This window comes from Canis lupus, chromosome 2 (assembly GCF_048164855.1).
Source record: "Canis lupus baileyi chromosome 2, mCanLup2.hap1, whole genome shotgun sequence".
Taxonomy (NCBI): domain Eukaryota; kingdom Metazoa; phylum Chordata; class Mammalia; order Carnivora; family Canidae; genus Canis; species Canis lupus.
In genome coordinates this window covers 71,614,082-71,633,295 of record NC_132839.1, presented here as the reverse complement: position 1 = coordinate 71,633,295, position 19,214 = coordinate 71,614,082, and the positions used below count along the sequence as shown (strand labels likewise).

At 45.2% G+C, this 19,214-nt stretch overlaps 1 long non-coding RNA gene across 1 annotated transcript; it reads right to left on the bottom strand.

The window, feature by feature from the left end:
• Positions 1 to 2,462: 2,462 nt before the first annotated feature.
• On the bottom strand, positions 2,463 to 18,731 carry LOC140621385 (uncharacterized). Its single transcript, XR_012021090.1, has 3 exons — positions 18,417 to 18,731; positions 17,845 to 17,991; positions 2,463 to 2,972 (listed from the first exon to the last, which is right to left on the bottom strand). It is a non-coding gene; the product is annotated as an uncharacterized lncRNA (long non-coding RNA).
• Positions 18,732 to 19,214: the final 483 nt, after the last annotated feature.

Sequence of the window (19,214 nt, the reverse complement as noted above, 5' to 3'; positions counted from 1 at the left end):
GAGGAAGAGAATGTTTGCCTACTGCAACTTTTCTTATTCCTTTACTTTGTATCTCTTGTGTTATTATGTCTTCGGTTTATTTCTGGTAAATGGCATGGAGCTGGATTTTGTAAATCTTGTTTGAGAATCCCTGAAATTTAATAAAATTTAATCCTTTTTCATTTCTTGTAATTGCTATTCTGTTTGGACTTACTTGTACTATCATTATTTTTTTTTGCTTTTTATTTTATTTATGTTTTCTCCTCTCCTGACTTTTACTGGATTATTGTTAGTTTTTGCAAAGTAATTACTAGTTCTTTGGTTCTTTTCACTTGGCTGAAAGTTATATAATCTATTTCCATTATTTTAGGAGTTGTCCTTAATTTTTTCAATATGTATATTTGACTGAACAAAAGAGAAACTCAGCTTCTAACTCAAATATTTTCACTGAGTACCAGCGAAACCTTCAACACAATAATTTGTCTCATATTCTTTCAACGACTCTATGTAAGATTTCAGTGATGTGTGAGAAAAAGGCTAGGGATGAGTACACTTTCAAGTTATGACCTGTGCTTTCTATTTCTACTGTCAAAAACTCAGAGTGCTCATAGCATACTACTGGACAAAAGAAGCCAGACACAAAGGAGTGTATACTATGTAATTCCACTTATATAAAAATTAGAAGTAAAATTAATCACAATTAAATAGTGGTTCCTGGTGGTGATGGGGAGACAGATAATGACTGGAAGAAGCATAAGAAGGGCTCTAGGTACTGGTTTCACAGATGTTTCCAGTCTCTAACTCAACTGGTCTGTACATTTACAATATGTGTACTTTCTGTGGGTCTATTTCAGTAAAAAATATTTTTAAAATTATTTTCAAAGAAAAGTTGAATAGAATAAAACAAAGAAAATATAAGAGTCAGGATATCTGGGTGGCTCAGTGGTTGAGTGTCTGCTTTCAGCTCAGGGCATGATTCTGGGGTCCTGGGATCAAGTCCCATATCAGGCTCCCTGTGGGGAGCCTGCTTCTCCCTCTGCCTAAGTCTCTCCCTCTCTCTTTGTATCTCTCATTAATAAATAAAAAAAATCTTTAAAAAGAAATAAGAAAATATAAGAGTCTCAATTATCAGAAAACATCTCTGTTGGTTACTTTGAACTTGCCTAAGCAACCAGGAGAAGACCATTGCTGAGTCAGGCCTATGCCACAGGGCAGGTGTTCAGAGAAGAATTTAGCCTGGTTCCTATCTTCAAGAAGGTCTCTAACTAGTAGAAGGGACAGAATTGGTTTTTAATAATTCTTAATTTCATATGGCTGCAACTGCTATAATAGAAGTGTGTAGTTTCTTATGTGCTATAATAGAGGTTTTACAAGATGATGCAAGAGGGGACAAGGGAGGAACATCACGAAGGAGGCAGAAAAGGCTCTCAAAGGAGGTGATCTTTGGGCATTTTCATGAAAAAGATAACTACATGTCTCCAGGGAGGAAGAAGCATTCTGAGTAAAATGCAGGGACACATTCCATACTGGGAAGCTGAGGTGGTTTGCTATGTCCTGAGCATTGGTTTCAAAGGAGCAGATAAGGCTAAGGAGTGTGCAGGAAGGGCCATGAAGCTCCTGGTGGTCTGGTCACAAGATCCCAGTAGAGACCCAGATGGTGGAATCCAAGTACAATAGGAAGGGAACAGACACAGGTAGCAGGTACAAGAGTCCAGACAGTAAGGTTTTTGGCAGCTATTACCCTAACTTACTCTCCCACCTACCCTAGGGAAATGTGGTTGTCAGCTCACCAGAAGTCTAATTAACCAGACTGCTTCTCCCATGCATTCTGGATCATCATCACTTGGTTGCTGTAAAAAGGAACAGTAGCTATGAAGTTTAGAGGTCACTCATGCTGAACACCAGCATTCCTCTCTTCCCACCACAGACATGCCATGTGACTTTGGCATGTTCTTCAACATGTTCAAGGTCCCCAGTGCCTCCTGGAGAAAACAGGGAAACCAGCCTTGGGCTCCAGGGCAGGTATCTGAACACATAATTTCTCAAGGACCATTTCAAGTTCATGGCTTTCTAATGATAATCACTCTTGTGGACCAAACACTTCTTGGGCACCAGGCATTACTAATGGCCTTAAATGTACAAACTCAATCCTCTCACCAACATTATGGGGAAAATACTGTTATTAGCTTCAGTGTATGGGCCAGAAACCTGGAGCACAATGGGGTCAAGTATTTTTCCCAAGGCTGGCAGACAAGAACTAGCAAAGTTGGGATTTGAGCTCAAGAAATCTGTCGTTAGCATCTACATCTTTAGCCACTATGCTTTACCCTCTCTAGGCAAGCCAAAGATGTTGCAACTTATATATTTGTGTTTCTGGAGAAATTCATATAGTTGCTCAAAAATAGTCTTCCTTTTCATCCTGTTTCCCATGGAGTTTGCTCCAAAGTATAATTCCCTTCAGGCCCATTTAATTTAGCATCAAGTATTTTATTGGTCAAACATTCATTTTATTAACGTTTCATCTTATGAAAGTTCAGTATAATTGCACTGGTTACATTTTCTCACAAAACCATTTTCACAGGGAAAAGAAAACACAGCTTAGTAGAATCGCCGTGCTCAAAATCAGGAGGTAAAAATTGAAAAGACAGTGTCGCTTACAAAATATTCTTCACCTTTTCCCCTGGAGAAGACACCATTGAAAGCTTCCAAATAGGATCCTCATCACCATTCAATGTAGAGGCTTAGGGGAATATCAAGGAGAGTTCACTGCACTGTCATTTCAAAGCTCTAATTACATGGTAACTGTGAAGTCAGAAGCACCTTTTCAAGATGTCAGAACTGGTTTGAGAATCACTCATTTAACCATCATCACAAAATTGAGGACCCAAGGTATTATGTTCTGTCCAGCGTCATTCAGCCCCTTAGCATCAGGTCTGAACATGGGTTTTTTGGGTTTCGCTCGTCTCCCACGAATCAGTTCAAGGGAAAAGAAGCTGAAAAAATAAAATAAGGCAAAGTTTGAACTTGATTTTATCTTCAACAAAGATAAAGTGATGAGGGAAAAAAAGGTAAAGTGATGGGATTGAGTCATAAAATGTTTCATTTACCAAAAGTCCATTAAAATAAGAGTAAGATGTCAGAGGAGCATGTGTGGGGAAGAGGACTAACAATGCCATCCTAAAGTCACATCAAAGAAATACCCAAGCACCAGGATCTATCACTGGTTGACTTCTAGAAGACTCTAATTTCCAGAAAGGACAACCTGTAATAGTTGGTGTAACCTTCAGATCTGCATTGGCAAATACACAAATGCTTCAAAAAGGCAGTGTAACTGTTCATTAAGAAGTTCTAGACAGCCTGTAATCCTAGCTCATAGGAAATTAATGTTCTCTTAAACAATTCCAGGTTTCTTGGTCCAAGCCAGAGGTCTGCAATGCTTGGAGAGAGATTACTGGTTTATTAAAAATTATATGGAAAGAAGGCAGGAGGCCAAGCCTGATTGTCCTCAAAGACAGTAAGCAGCTCCCATTGGCCCTGGCACCAAAATATCCAAGGTTTTTCGCACGCTCATGAGCAAAGTATAAAATGCATACAACAGATCATTGTATGTACACAGAGGAGCTGGCACTTAGCAGAAAGACATGGAAGCTCATGGTCAATACATGTAGTAGTGCCATTTATCAGAGGATGGCCTTGAAAAAGCTTGGCACCCGACTCCATCAGAACACAGTGTTGTGGACAGAGACATGAATCTAGCCCTGCTTTGGTACTTACCCATTGTGTTATCTTGGGTTTTTCACTTCCCCATTCGAGCCTCCATTTCTTTACCTTACGATGGGCATAATGATGTGGGCATCATAGAGGTGTTAGAGTCTGTAATGTCTGTAAATGTTAAAGTCTTTACCATCCTTGATTGCTATTATTCCTAGTAGTCTTACTATTATTATTACCTGTTATTCCTAGTGGTATTGGTATTATTCTTACCTAATCTCTAACTCCAGTCACACAAAAATGTTCACATTACAAGGACAAGAGATGTGGTGCATAGCTTTGGTGGAATTAGTGTTTGGGAATGCTATAAATGGCAGAGTTTGGGTCTGATAAAGTAGGAAATAGGAAATCATTGAAGGCTTTTCACCAATGGAATAGCATGTTAAGTCAGCATTTAATAAAGGCTAATGCCAAATGGCCAAGAATATGAGAAAGACCAAATTTGGTGGGTTAGTTCAGAGATGATCATAGCACTACAGGTAAAAGGGGAAGAGAATGGGAAGCAATCACCAAATGTCTAAGGAATCCTCGTGGATGAAATGCAGAGATACAAATGGGGGGTAAAGTAACTTTGATAAAATAGACTATGGGAGAAAGAGTACATCCATGAAACAAGAACAGGCTGCTATATAAAAGGTATAGGCAGGAAACCAAAACAATAAAAATAATAATAAAATAAAAGGGGAGAACTAGCCATAGAACTAAAAAATATAACAGTAGAAATGTTGAAATTAAAGATTTTGAAGATAAATTTGAGAAAATCTGGGAATCCCTGGGTGGCTCAGTGGTTTAGTGCCTGCCTTTGGCCCAAGGTGTGATCCTAGAGTCCTGGGATCGAGTCCCATGTCGGGCTCCCTGCATGGAGCCTGCTTCTCCCTCTGCCTGTGTCTCTGCCTCTCTGTGTGTCTCTCATGAATAAATAAATAAAATCTTTTAAAATTTTTTGGAAAATCTCCCAAAACAGAGAGGAAAATGGCAAAGAAATAAATGGGAGGAAAGGGAAAGAAACATAAGAAAATTAGAGCCCTGCCCAGGAAGTTCAATCTGTGAATAACATTATCAAAAAAGAGAAAAAAAAATAGTAGATGGGGCACCTGGGTGGCTCAGTGGTTGAGTATCTGCTTTTGGCTCAGGGCATGATCCCAGGGTCCTGGAATTGAGTCCCGCATTGGGCTCCCCACAGGGAGCCTGCTTCTCCCTCTGCCTCTCTCTGTGTGTCTCTCATCAATAAATAAATAAAATCCTTAAAACGTAGTAGAAGAAACCTCCAAAAAAACCTTCAAAAATATTTTCCAGAACTAAGGCATTAGTTTTCAAACTGCAGAGGTCCCTCAAGGGTCCAGCACAATGGCCCCAAAGGGGTGCTCTACATGACACATGATTATGAAATTTCAGAACACTGTAGGGATCCCTGGGTGGTGCAGCGGTTTAGTGCCTGCCTTTGGCCCAGGGCGCGATCCTGGAGACCCGGGATCGAATCCCACGTCGGGCTCCCGGTGCATGGAGCCTGCTTCTCCCTCTGCCTATGTCTCTGCCTCTCTCTCTCTGTGTGTGTGACTATCATAAGTAAGTAAATAAATAAATAAATACATACATACATACATAAATAAATACATAAATAAATAGAAATTTCAAAACACTGTAGATAAAGGGAATATGACACAATCTTCTAGACAGAAGAAAAGCATATCCCACACAAAGGACCAAGAGTCATGACAGTGCCAAGAGTCCCATCATAGCAACCCCACATAAGGAAAGCACTGGTGTGATGCCATGATAACTCTGAAGGAAAGTAACCTTTAACCTAGAATTCTATACTGAGCCCAATTCTCTAGCCAGTGTCAGAATATCTTCAGACATGCAAATTCTTTGAATTTATTTCCCATAGGCTCCTTGGTGGCTGTTGGTTAAGCATCCAACTCTTGATTTTGGCTCAGGTCATGCATGATCTCAGGGGCGTGAGATTGAGCCCCTCGTTGGGCTCTGTGCTCAGAGAGGAGTCTACTTGAGATTCTCTCTCCCTCTGCCTTCCCCCTTGTGCATACTCTGTCTCTCAAAAAAAATTTCCCATATGCTTTTTCTCAGAAAGCTACTAGAACGTTTATGTTTTTTAAAAAAATAATAAACCAATTAAGGAAAAGATGTGGCATATAGGGAAATGGAATCCATGACAAAAGAGAGGCCATGGGATCCCCAGGATGATGATGAAGAGAGACTCCAGAGTATAACTCCACATTGAGCCTAGACAGGCTCAAGTCAGAAATCTCCAGGAGAGACTTCTAAAGGAATAAAGTGTTCAGAATATTCAATATGTCTGAATACACTTACACAGTCATGATAAGGTTGAAGCAAACATACACTTAAGAAAATTAAGATTAAAATGCACTGGCAAGATGAAAGAATTCAAAGTTTGAGAGGAAAGAAAGGGGCAGGAAAGGAGAATGAAGAAAAATCAGTCCAATCTTCCACAGAGGGAAGGTGAAACAGAAAAGCTAAGAAATAGCAACAGAAACACATCAGTCCATGAAATGAAGGTAATTACAAAACCAAAATGGGCAAAAGAGTTGAAAGTTGCAACCTATAGGAAAGAGAAGGTAGGACAGACGGGTCACTGCTGTTGCCATGGCAAGCACTGGAAAATCCTTTGACCCTTTCAGTTGGATACATGGACATTTTTAGAAAAGGAGGAAGAAATAGGTTACATGTTGCAAACTTGGAGAAATCAAACAAATCTCATCCTCAGCTCAGGATCAGGAAGATGGCTCTTGTTGTCCTGGCAAAGGGCCCTTAGGGAGATAATATCACAAATCTGAAAACTCCTCCCAGCCCCACATGAATTCGCTAGGTGATTCAGGGAAAGTCCCATGAATTTCTCTTTGCTTCTGCTCCCTTCTTGGAGCAAGGCACTAATTGAACTAGAATCACAGAAGTCCTGTCTAGAATCTACATTCTGTGCCCAACACTGTTGGATTAAGAGACTATTCCTTTGCCAGGTGAGGTCAGGGGAAAGTCACCCAAAGTCGAATGGCAGTGATACAGAGGACAGACAGCTCATTAGGCCCTGTGGCTCATTCCCTTCTCTGGGAGCCCAGCCAGGTTAGCAGACCTGCCTTTTTTCTGAGGGATGGAAAGGCAGATGGCCATAAGATCAAGAATCCCCTCTCCAATGAGGCTGACTGCTGCCTGGAGGTCTCCTGCTCTCTCCTTCTTGGTCTGTGCAGAATCCCTAGGGCAGGGTCGCTCTTCAGAAGCCCTTTCCATGAGGCGTCCAGTCTAGGTGGTGTGCTGGTTGCTCAGTCAGTGATCCTGCACATTGCTACTTCTCTGCTTGAAGTTTTCCTCAATGAGTCCAGTGTTGACTGTGCTGGAGGTACATGGTGTTAGTGCTTGTGTTCCACAGGCCTCTGCCCGACAGACACACCCGGTGGGTCTGAAGACCCTCATCAAGCAAAGCGAGTGCTCCTAACACAACAGCCAGCTCAGAAAAATCTGCTCTTGGAGGCTGAGATCCTCTCAGTTCAGTGTAATAAAAACAGGCTGGAACTCTTTGTGACAAATCAAAACAAAACACCATGCTTTGGCTGTGGGTTATTTATTGAGAATCACAACATTTTAAGAGCAGAGGAGTACATAAGTGCCTGTGGCCTTTGGACAATCCTCCAAGAATTTATATTCGAGACAATCACACTGCCATGCAGGAAGGAAGCCATGAGCGAGAACTGTTTAGCAAAGCACCCGTTTTTCTAAACAGGGAACCAGAAGAGACTTTGGCTTGTTATAAATTATGAACCCACATCATATTCTCTGGAAGAAATAAAAAAACTTTCACTGAGTGAAGAAATCCTGTGTCTACTTGAGTCTTCTGGAAGCAGTATTGGCCTTCTGCATGTGGCAAAAGTGGCCCCCATCCCAGAATACTACCCCCGCCTGCCCCCACCTTACTCTTTCAAAATATCTCTGTACAATCCAATAAAATAAATGAAAACTAAAGAAGACTGAGTTTAATATTCAGGGGATATAATTCAAGCGTAGCCAATTGGACAACTTCCCTGTTAATCAAAAGAATAACAAAGTTTTTCTCCTTCTTTTCTTTGCAGAACATTAAGTTAATACCCTATTTAGGAAGGCCACATGGATGTGTGGAAGGAGAATGGGATGGAGAATCGAAGCCTGGCTTGCCTTGGACTCATCTCCCAGGAAAAGGCTCAAGACCAGATCCTCCTCACCCTGATTGGATGTTGAGAGCCTTCTTAAGAATTCAGATTCCAGGCCACCAGTGTGGCTCAGCAGTTGAGTGCCTGCCTTTGGCTCAGGGTGTGATCCTGGGGTCTAGATGAGTCTTGCATTGGGCTCCCTGCAGGGAGCCTGCTTCTCCCTCTGCCTCTGTGCCTCTCATAAATAAATAAATAATATAAAATAAAAAAAGAATTCAGATTCCCAGTCCCTCTGAATCTCAGCCTCCTGATATAAATCCCCATTTTCTCTGTCGCATACCGAGCTCCAGGATCTCTCTTCCGGCTAGCTGCTCACCTCTCTCGTCTCCCCACTAAGTGATTAGGGCTCCTGGAAAACAAAACCCAGTGACTCAAAACTTTTCAAGGTGATGGCTCACTATCTTGATTGTAGTGATGGTTTCACAGGCGTGCACTTTAAATACATGCTATTTATCATGTGTCAGTTACAGTTCAACAAAGTTGTTTTAGAAAGGAGTTAATCAGGTCATCTGAGTACAACCTCTGCCTTTGCGCCTGGAGCACAACCGTCTCCAAAGGCAACAAAAGGCAAACACATACACATGTTAGGGTATGTAGGCCAAGCTGATATAGTCCAAAGGTCCTAAAACACAGCAGCTCAGATAAGACAAAAAGTTCTTCCTTTGTCTCATGACAGCCCAGAACATAGCAGGAGACCAGCAGGGACTAGGTCTTTGCTCCACAAAGTCACTCAGGGACCAACTTTCCTTCCACCTCGTTGTTCTACACCCACATAATGCAAGCTGATCATCTGTGGTGATTGATGACCACATTCCAGGCTGCAAGAAGGGGGAAAAGAGAAACAGGAATACAAGCAATGTCCTCCTAGGGCAGGGCTGCAGAAGGTGGCACACAGGCATCCACTCACACTCCAGTGGTGGGAATATGGTCACGTGGCCACACCCACCTGCAAGGGAGGCTGGGAAATGTAGTCCCTGGCTATTGAACTGAGGGAGGAGGTTTCTTTTGTTCAAAGGAGGGAGAACAGTTAGCCATTTATGTCCTAGTTTTTTGGAACATGGAGAAAAACGTATGGGGAGAACAAAACACAAGTCCCAATAGGTTGTATCGCCACACAGAGTAGATCCTCAAGAGCTACAATTTCCTTTATTATAGTAAGTGGAGCTCTGGAGGCTGGAAATCCAAGATCAAGGTGTGGCAAGGGTGGCTCTTTCTGAAGACTCTGAGGGAAAATCTGTACCATGTCCCTGTCCTAGCTTCTAGATGCATCAGGCATCCCTTGGCTTGTAGATGATGTTCTCTGTCTTCACATCATCTTCCTTCTGCATGTGTCTCTGACTCTTCATATGGATTTTTTTTTTTTTAAATAAGGGCACCAGTCATGTTGGATCAGGGCCCCCTCCTGCTCCAGTACAACTTCACCTTGACGAATTTATATCAGCAGAGACCTTATTTCCAAGGAAGGGCACACTCCAAAGTACTAGAGGTTAGGACTTCAACTTACGAATTTGAGGGACACAATTCAACCCATAAAACATGAGAATAGAATTAAATTTGAAGTCCGGAGATTCCAGGTCACATCCCAGCCCTGCCATGGTCCGACTGTGTGATCGGAGACAATCTCACGAGGTCTGGTCTCATTGCTGTCATTTGTCAACAATGAAGTAACCACACCCGCCCCACAGGGCTCTGTGAGGGACAGATGAACGAAGTCTGCGAAAGCCCTGAGCTAACTCTAAGGGGCCAGAGTGGCTCTCGCTGGCTTGTCTTCCACTTTTCTCTGACTAAAAGGTCAGCTCCAGGGGAAGACAAAACTTCTCGCACCAGCCCGCCTCCTTCCCCCTCTTTCTTGAATTAAACCTTGTGGCAGATCCTCCAACTGCTCCAGTTGGAAGGGGCCTCTTAGAGAGAAACTCTACCGCGGGCAAAATACCTTCAATTCCCTTAAAGAAAAAAAAATCCCTTTTGGTCCACAGATGGGTAATTGTATTCACTATTTCCAAATGTCAAAATGCCAGCCTGGGCCAGCTTTCCACTGAGATCAAACAGGCTCCCTGGGCCTCCCTTCTACTGATGTGGGTGTGCGTTTAGCCACGGTGTAAAAAGCTGATTTCTGAGCAGAGTGAGCTGGGCAGACTGTGCCGTTTGCACAGAGATAGGGCGTCAACCCTCCTCCTGCAGCAGACACCAAGGAATCATGCCATTCCAGGGGCCACTCTTCAAGCTCCCCAAAACACACAGCCTATCTTGTCCAACACTAAGAAACAAAAAACAGGAACACCAAAAAAAAAAAAAAAAAAAAAAAAGCGAGAAGCTCTCTTAGCTAAGGCTGCTTGTGGCAATCAGATTGCAACATAGAAATGTATCGAATCAGCACCTTGTTCATCTTAACCTTACACAGTGTTACAGATAAATTATTATCTCAATTACAAAATGAACTGGAACATCTCCCAAAGATAATAAGCCAGGCAAGGCTTTCTGGTCTAGGTTTTTAATTTTGTGATTAAAGGCCAAACTAAGCCTTATCATGAATTGATATTTGTTGGTGCTCTTAGAAATTGAGTTAGTGACCCAGCATTGACAAGTGTAGAGGCAGGTGTGCCCTGGTGCACTTCCCTGGAGCATGTGGAAATTGAAATTCCCTCTTCCCATAGCAATCTGGGAATGGGCCACCAAAGCTAAACAGTGAATTTATCCTAAGAAAGAATCGGACAAGTTTACAAAGTCAAAGATGGTCCTTGCAGCATTATTTGCAATAGCAAAGAATGCAAACAACTTAAATACTCAGTGATCACCTGCATCCTGCCCTCCTGGACCACTCAGAGTCTCATCTCCACTGCTAGCTCATCTGGGAAGCCTCCTACGTCCCCCAGGACTCCTCACCTGGCCTCACCACACCTCTTGCACACCTCTGCTATAGCAACTGCTTGCACTGTGGTCCTTTGTTTGGCATGTTTTTCTCTTTCTCTTTTTAAGTAATCTCTCTGCCCAACATGGGGCTCGAACTCACGACCGGGAGATCAAGAGTCTCATGTTCTATAGACTGAGACAGCCGGGGGCCCTGGAATGTTTCTCTTTTAATGATGCCAAAGCTCAGCAAATCACAGTAGGCCAGCCCAGCACCTGTTTTTGTAAATAATATGTGTGGGGACACAGCCACCCAGTTGTTTACATATTGTCTCTGGTAGCTTTTGCAAAGAAGACCAGATGACCCCAAAACCTAAAATATTTACTCTGTCCCTTTATTTACTTTCTGCCCCAGAAAGAGCTTGCGAACTCCTGAACTATGCTATGAGCCCTTTGAAGAATGAGAACATCTTATTTATTTCCGTATCCTGTAAAGCCTGTGCAGTGCAGGTACTCTGTAGGTGTGGCATACATGTTTGCTGAGTCAATCAATGAACCCGAACTGCCAAACAGGCAGTGGTTCTCACAAGTGTATGTGCATCATATCTACCCTGGGCATTTGTTAAAATGTATGTTCCCCGCCAAATTTCTACTAATCTGATTTGATCAATGTGGGAATGAAACTAGGGAATACACATTTATTCATTACACATTCCCGAGGTGACTCTGATTCAAAAAAACTTTAAACTAGCCCTGTCAAAAGACGCTGATGGTAATCAGGCAGGTTTCTTGCAACATGGTAGACTAGATAACCTGAACCGTCTGCTACTTGCTGGAAAGAAGCCTACAGAACTTCCCTGAAATGCAGAGCCAATTCATAAAAACCAATAAGGGAAATGTCCAGGGCACACACACACACAAACAAAAAGGCAGGAACTGACAACCAGAGCAATTGCACAGGTGCCCCGTGGCCACCCTGAGTGGACGAGGTGCAGAGTCTGGGCAATTAGAGTCTTGGGTGTTAGTAGGTAGCTGGGTCAGGAGAAAGGTTAGCCCCATGGGTGACAGCAAATGAGAATTGAAGGCCCCACCAGAAAGCAAGGACCCTTGACAGACTAAACTCCAGTGAAGGATCAGAAAAGCCCTCCCACCAGCACAGAGGAGCTGACTGACCTGCTGGTCTCTCTCATATCATCCTTTAAGAACTCATGCCCGTAGCTTGTCTGCACTCATACTCACTGCTAGCAGTTATGCTCCCCACGAGCTTGGAAAACCTGAAGTGGGCAAATTAACCAAAAAGGCCAGGCTAGCTATGATTATGAGTCGGTATTTGTTGGTTGTTTTAGAAGTTAAGTTGGTAGCCTAGTGTTAGTGGGGGTGGGTGTCTGGGGAACCTGGAAGCATCACACAAAGAATCCGCTTGGAAGGCATCCCTCAAGCCTGGTTGCAAATCTTGTCCACTGAAAATGAGCTCACTCTCCACAATTACAAACCCACGAAAGTCACTCAGCAGACACAACCAAGTGCAAATAATAGGAGCACCAAATTCTGCTGTTTTTCATCACCTTCCCCACCCCACCAGTTCCCAACCCCCATCCCCTGCTGCTTTGACCCCGTCCTCACTGCAATATGTTGCCAACCCTGGCAATCAGGGTGAGCTTGTTAAAACATAATCTGATCATGTCTTTCCTCTGCTCAAAATCCTCCAGAGCTTCTTTCTCCATTTCATGCCAAATTAAAAGATGAGGCTTAACATTTCTAGTCCTTGCTGCTGTTTTTTGTTTTGTTTTGTTTTGTTTTGGTATTTTTTTATTCATGAGAGACACAGAGAGAGAGAGAGGCAGAGGGAGAAGCAGGCTCCATGCAGAGAGCCCAATGTGGGACTCGATCCCAGGACTCCAGGATCACGCCCCGGCGGACAGCAGGCACTAAACCCCTGAGTCACCCAGGATTCCCCCGCCCTTGCTACCTTTTAGACTTCTGCTCCTCCCCCTCACTCCGGGCCCAAAGGCATTGTGAGTTCCTCAAACACACCCCCTAAATACTATGTATTTTACTTCTTCAACTTGTCTGTTGTATCTCTTCCTTGCTATACCGTAAGCATTAGACAGAGGTTTGTCTGTTTGGTTCCTATGTTCCTGGTGCCTAAAATAGTGCCTGGCCCATACTAGTTACTCAGTATGTTTTGAATGAATGAATGAATACAATAGAAAAAACTGTTGAATTTTAATAAAAGGAGTAATTTGATCATATTAATGTTTAGAAAAATCATTCTTCACATGAAAACCATGATTATCATTCCCCACCTATCATCCATGTGTATTGATTTAGAGGCCATGGTTTCTTCCCCTTGTGAGGTCAAGGGAAAGGGAACCATTGTTATCACTACTTTGTAGATGAGTAGACTGAGGTCTGGAGACCTTATTGTCTTTCCCAGCTTCACACAACCAGCAGCCCCCACTGGACCCAGGCTTCAAGATACCTCAGTCGCCTTTCTTACCTGCCAGTCTTTTCCTAGTTTCAAGTTCCGGTGTGAAATCTCTCTTGACACATGAGGGATTTTAGAGCTAAAAACCCAAAATCAAGAGTTCCTTAAAGAATAGTCCCAGAGATGAAATGTCATTTAATAAGGGGGTCTCATGGCAGGATTATTTGTGTAGACATTTGATCCAGGAAGGGTATGAAGTGGCTCTAAGTTATTAGTCAGAGGGAGAAGAGTTTCAACTGACTGCGCCAGTCAGGTGCCTCTACCCATCCATGCTAATGTGGTTCAGTTGAGGTAGAAAGTCCACCAGACAGGATCAAGAAATCCTAGACTCCAGCCCCACCTCACCCCTAACCTCACCCCCCATTCGCTGACCATTCTGGGCATGTTTCCTCATCAACAAAGAAGCAGAAGTTCAGACTGAAGAGACACTGTGTCCACTCCAGCTCCACAATCCTATATGTAAGGAGTTGATGGTTGAGCTTGAGAGACCCAAGGGCTGGCTCACTTTATCTAGTGGACACTCTTCTGACCATATCCGTCTCTGTAGCATGAACCCAAACACAGCTCTTGGCCTCCTTGGTGATCCTGGTAACTCCCAGAAGCCAAAGCCTGCTGTCACTGGAAGATGTGCTAAGTTAATACCTTAGGAATGACTTGCCATTTACTGGCCTAGCATAAAGGGCCTGCTTAAAGCTCAATGTCTAAGGTCTGAGTTTGAATCTTGGCTCTACTTCTCACTGGCTGGGCAACCTTCCACAGGTCAGCCTTCTACCTCTACTCTCTCATCTGCAGTCACAACCAGGTAGTGGCACAAAGGGGGCTCAGTGAGACCAGCACCAAAAAGCACCAGGGACCCAGAGAGGGCAAAGTCTCTCTATGAAACGAGCATCATTGAGATTATCTAGGGACTCACAGGGTCTTCAAAGAGAAAGACCTTCACTGGCTCACCCTCTGTTGTGTCCTTGCTCACAGTCTTTGCCACCTGGCCAGAGCCCACCAGGACCACAACACATCTGTGCTTTTGGCACAAGGTATCACAACACAGACTGCAGAGAAATGAAAGGACAATTTGCAAACACCCACATCCAAAGTCCCAAGGGGATTTTGCCAGCCACACCGATCAGAATAAACAGTTTTGGGTTTTATTGGGGAAATGTGGTTTATAAACAGAGACCTATCCTGAGAATGCTTCCTAAGGTCTGTCATGCAGCACAAAGGCCCTGCCCACCTGCCCTGCTCTCCCTCAGCCCCTGCTCCCTGTCACCCATCTCTTGGGGCCTGGCACAATCTGACCACCCTCTGCTGGGTACCTCTACCCTGTCAGGGCCAAACTCCCCTCAACATCCAGGTCGGTCTCTGCTTAAATATGACTTTCTTGGGGTACCTGGGTGGCTCAGTTAAGCATCCACCTCTTGATCTCAGCTCAGCTCTTGATCTCAGGGTCATGAATTCCATCCCCATATTGGGCTCCATACTAGGCATAGAGCCTACTTTTAAAAAAAACAACTGACCTTCTTAAGGAAGCCCTCCCCCAGAGGATTTCCTCATAAGGCAAGTTCCTCAGGTTTGCTTTCTCAGTCCCCTAATAGTACTTATCATACTGGCAACTACTAAATAATTAGTGTAATTTATTTTTTTAAGATTTATTTATTCATTTGAAGGGGGAGGGTCAGAAGGAGAGGGAGAGGGAGAGTTTCAAGTAGACTCCCCACTGAGTGTGGAGTGTGACTTGGGGCTTGCTCTCACGACCCTGAGATCATGACCAGAGCCAAAACCAAGAGTTGGACACTTATCTGACTATACCAGTCAGGCACTCCCTAAATTATTAGTTTATTTTAGTTTCTGTCTTTCCAACTCACTGCTCAGCTGCCAGGCCTGGCATCTAGCAAGTTCCAAACTCTTGAATGAATGAATGAACAAATGAATGAGTGAGAAAGAGGGGAACCAACATTTTCTGAGCTCCTACTATGTGCCATCCTCTCATCTCCTGCTTCTTACTCTTGGGGGTGGGGTTGCAGATGAGAAAGCATAGACAGGAAAACTGCACAGGGTCTCCTGAACGAAGGAGTGGGGGCCACAGCCCCAAACCCAAGGCTCCTCTGTGACCTCTTGCTGCTCCATCCCCTGGGGTCCCAGCAGAGCCCCTGAAGTCTCTAGGGTCACCCTGAAGGGGGTCCCCACATGGCAGCCAAAGGATAAACTCTGGTGGGAATAAAGTTGTTGGCACATGGGGACATTTATGGAACATGAGTTCCCTTTCTGTCTTGACTCTGTGTGGCTTAAGTGTTCAACACACTTACCAGTGTCTTGGAGGTTGTGGGGTGCAGGGTGGGGAACCTCATTCCGCTTCGCCAGACCTGGAGTGAGGCTGGAGGAGGCCAATAGGGGCAAGGCATGTCTGGCCAGGCCTGAGCACAGAGGTGATTTGCGGGGCTCTCATGCGAGCAGACAGGGCTTAGGCATGTGAGGGCCCCCGCCTGGTGCAGGGAATTTGATGGAGTTACTAGGCTTCAGTATGAGCACAATGGCGTCCCGGGAAGCCAGCTGAAGGGAAAACAAGATTACACAAATCCTGCCGGCTCATGGACTCATCGGGTTAATGAGGCTTGATGCCTGCCACTCTGCAGTAAAAGAAATTAACTGTGGTCCCAGTGCCCACCTCACATGACAGGAGATGGAGCCTCAGACTGCACATTTGTGGACCAGCTCTTAACACACTGGCCTTGACTGTGGCCTTGAGGGGGAGCCCTCCTCCTTCCTTCTGTCCATCCCTCCATCAAATACTGAGCAGTTAGTCCTCTCCTTAAAATTGACCTAGGACCTGTCTGGCCTTGACAGGTAGTATATGATAGGTAAACTGATAGTTGAGTGCTTTATGTGTCACTCACTTGTTTTACACCAGATAACACCCATACAGTCTTCAAGATGGGGACTATTATTCCTTTTCATAGAAGAGGGCAGGAGGGTGCAGAGCCAGGATCTGAACCCAGTGTGAGGCTCTCTGTGCAGGGCCCAGGAGGGCAGAGGCCAGCTCTGTGAGAAGGCACTGGGACAGATATCGCAGAGGAGGCTCTGGGATAGCTCTTCACCTCTCTGAGCTTCAGTCGTCTGCCCAGTTAACAAGTATATGAAGCCCTGCCTCACAAGAGTGAATAAGGATGAGAAGTGGAAATGCATGTGGGATAGGGACCCCAGCACATGACAAAGAACAGAGCAGAAGAATGGTGTGAACCCACAGCCATTGTCTGAGGGCCCAGGAAGGCAGAAAGGAACACAAGGTCAAGTTACAGTGAGACTAGTGACTCTGAGAATCAGATAGCCCTGGGATTGGAAATCTGGCCCACTGACCAACTGTGGGAAGTTGGACCCAACTATAAACTTCTCAATAGTAGGGCCATGGCTATAGGCCCCTTCATCTGTTTAGTAATGCCCAGCCAGGGCCTGCATATAGGATGTTGGATGGAGGGTGGATGGATGAGTGGATAGATGACAGATGGATAGTGGATGGGTGGGTGGATGGATGATGGATGAATGAATGAGTGGGTGAATGGATTAATGGATGCACACATGCATGAGTGGGTAGATGGATGGGTGGATGAATGGATATGTGGATGGATGGATGATGGCTGGATGCACAGGTGGTTGGATGCTGGATGGATGGGTGGATGGACAGATGATGGATGAATGGATAGATGAATGATGGATGGTTGATGGGTGAATGAATGGATGGATGGATGGATGGATGGAGAGATGACGGATGGATGGACGGATGGATGACAAATGGATGGATGATGGCTGGATGGACAGGTGGATCAATGGATGCTGGATGAAAGGGGAGTGGGCAGATGGGAAGCATGGACACAGGCTAGATAGATAGGATTGGGTGGATGGGAGATGTCTGGGTCGGTTCTTACATAGACATGGATAGAAGGATAGGTGGGTGGATGAAAGGGTGGATGGACAGAATTTCAGAACTAAGAGGGACTGATCAGCTCAATGCACCTTTTCTTCTTCAAGTGAACAAAGCCCTGAAGTGAGGAGACGACTTGCTCAAGTTAATTAAGCCCTCAGTGTTTCCATCCTGCTCCTCCTCTCTTCAAGTTTCCTGGGGTTGTTTATCACTGACTTAACTTGTAGCAGAGAATGTGGATCATACCACCCATGGTCCCTGGCCTGTGCCATCATGGTCCTGTCTTGTTTAGCCTTCGTGGGTATATTCTCACCAACTCTGAAGGCCACACTCTCCCATCTCCTCTGGGACAGCCACCCCACCTGGGGGACCAGGAAGCCAGTTCCAGGTTTAATACTGCTATGGGCAAGAATAATCATCATTATTATCAGTATTGAGCCTCTACTTGATGTCACGGATAACTGAAACTTCATGGAGATGACAAATAACAATGATGACAATGTCTGTAATGGCCACAGCTAACATTTACCTAGGACTTAGGTGGCTCAGACATTGTGTTTAGCATCAACTCAGTGGGGTGACCATCATTCTTTTACAGATGAGGAAACTGAGGCAACAATGGCTAAGTAACTTACCTAATGCCATGCAGCTTGAAATTCCAGAAACTTGGATTGGAACACTTCCGACGGCAGGCTTGTACACCTCGCCTTTCTCACACTGGCTCCCACTGGCTCCCAGATTCCACAGACAAATAAAGCCCCTGATCACAGTCAGCTGCACCTCTGTGGGAGATTTCACAGCATTTTCTACTCAACTCCTCATGAATCCTCACAAAGGTGGGAGAGTGGGTGCAAGTGAGTCCTGCCCTCCCCTGGACCCTAAAGCTCTCTCACACCCCTTGGTCCTGGAGGACTTGAAGTCAGCAAGCTTGGGTTCTCCTCCCCCGAGTTCTTCAACTAACTACGCAACATAAGGAAAGACACTGAGTTTCTCCGAGCCTCCTAAATAACAGGTAAGGCTCACTCTGTCTTTTAAGGTTATGTTGCTGGGGAGAGAGCCAAATCCCAGGGCCAAGGTTTTTCAAAGTCACCCTGGGGGCTCGGGTGCCTTAACACCTAAGTGTCAAGGAAAGGCCATTTTAAAAGGAGCCACCTGCATAAAAAGGAGGAGAGTGGGGAAGCTTGAAGTCTGCTGGAAGATTCCTCACCTACAAAGCTTCTGCAGGCGCTGAGAGGAACTTTACAGGCAGCTCCGGATGCTGGGCGGCCCATCCTCCGGCCACAGAAGAGGAGGTGAAGCAGAGATGCAATCCCGCTGAGGCTCTTATTCAAACAGCAGAAGAAACTGTCTAAACATTGGCCCGGCTGCCAAGGCCGCCAGGGCCTCCTGCAAGCTTGTCATTCCAGGAGCTGCGAGGAGAGAGCCACCCAGCCCCACAATAGCAGGGAGCTCTGCCAGCCAGGGCACTTCAAAGACGCTGACGTGTCCTTGTCTGGGGGCCACTGTGACTCCTACAGCCTGCGCAGAACAGATGTTGCACCCTGAAAGAGCCGCTGGGGACAAGGAAGTGCACGCAGTGCAGCAGGAGCCGGGAACTGGGGGAAGCCCCCAGGCCAAGGTCAGGGTCCCACTGCAGGAAAATCAGTGAAGCAGCAGAACCCACCACCCTGGCCTGTCGGACTCAGAGCCGGTGAGCTCTTTCCTTAGCTCTGCTGTTTCTGCTGCTGGCTGCTCAGTGCCCCTCACTGCTCACCAGACGGGGCGGGTAGGTAGGTTACCACAGGCTGCTTGCACCAAAGGTGAGTCTAGCCTTTGAGACACCAGAGACAGCCCCTGGCGCAAATGACATCGGTGCCCCACCGGAGAACCTGGCAGCCCAGAGACCACTACAGACATTCTCAAAACACCACAAAGAACATCCATCTCTCCCTGCAGAGGCTCGACTGGCTTGGCACATGGGACAAGCCAGGAGCACTGGAAAGTGACATTCTAAGAGCCACCCTCA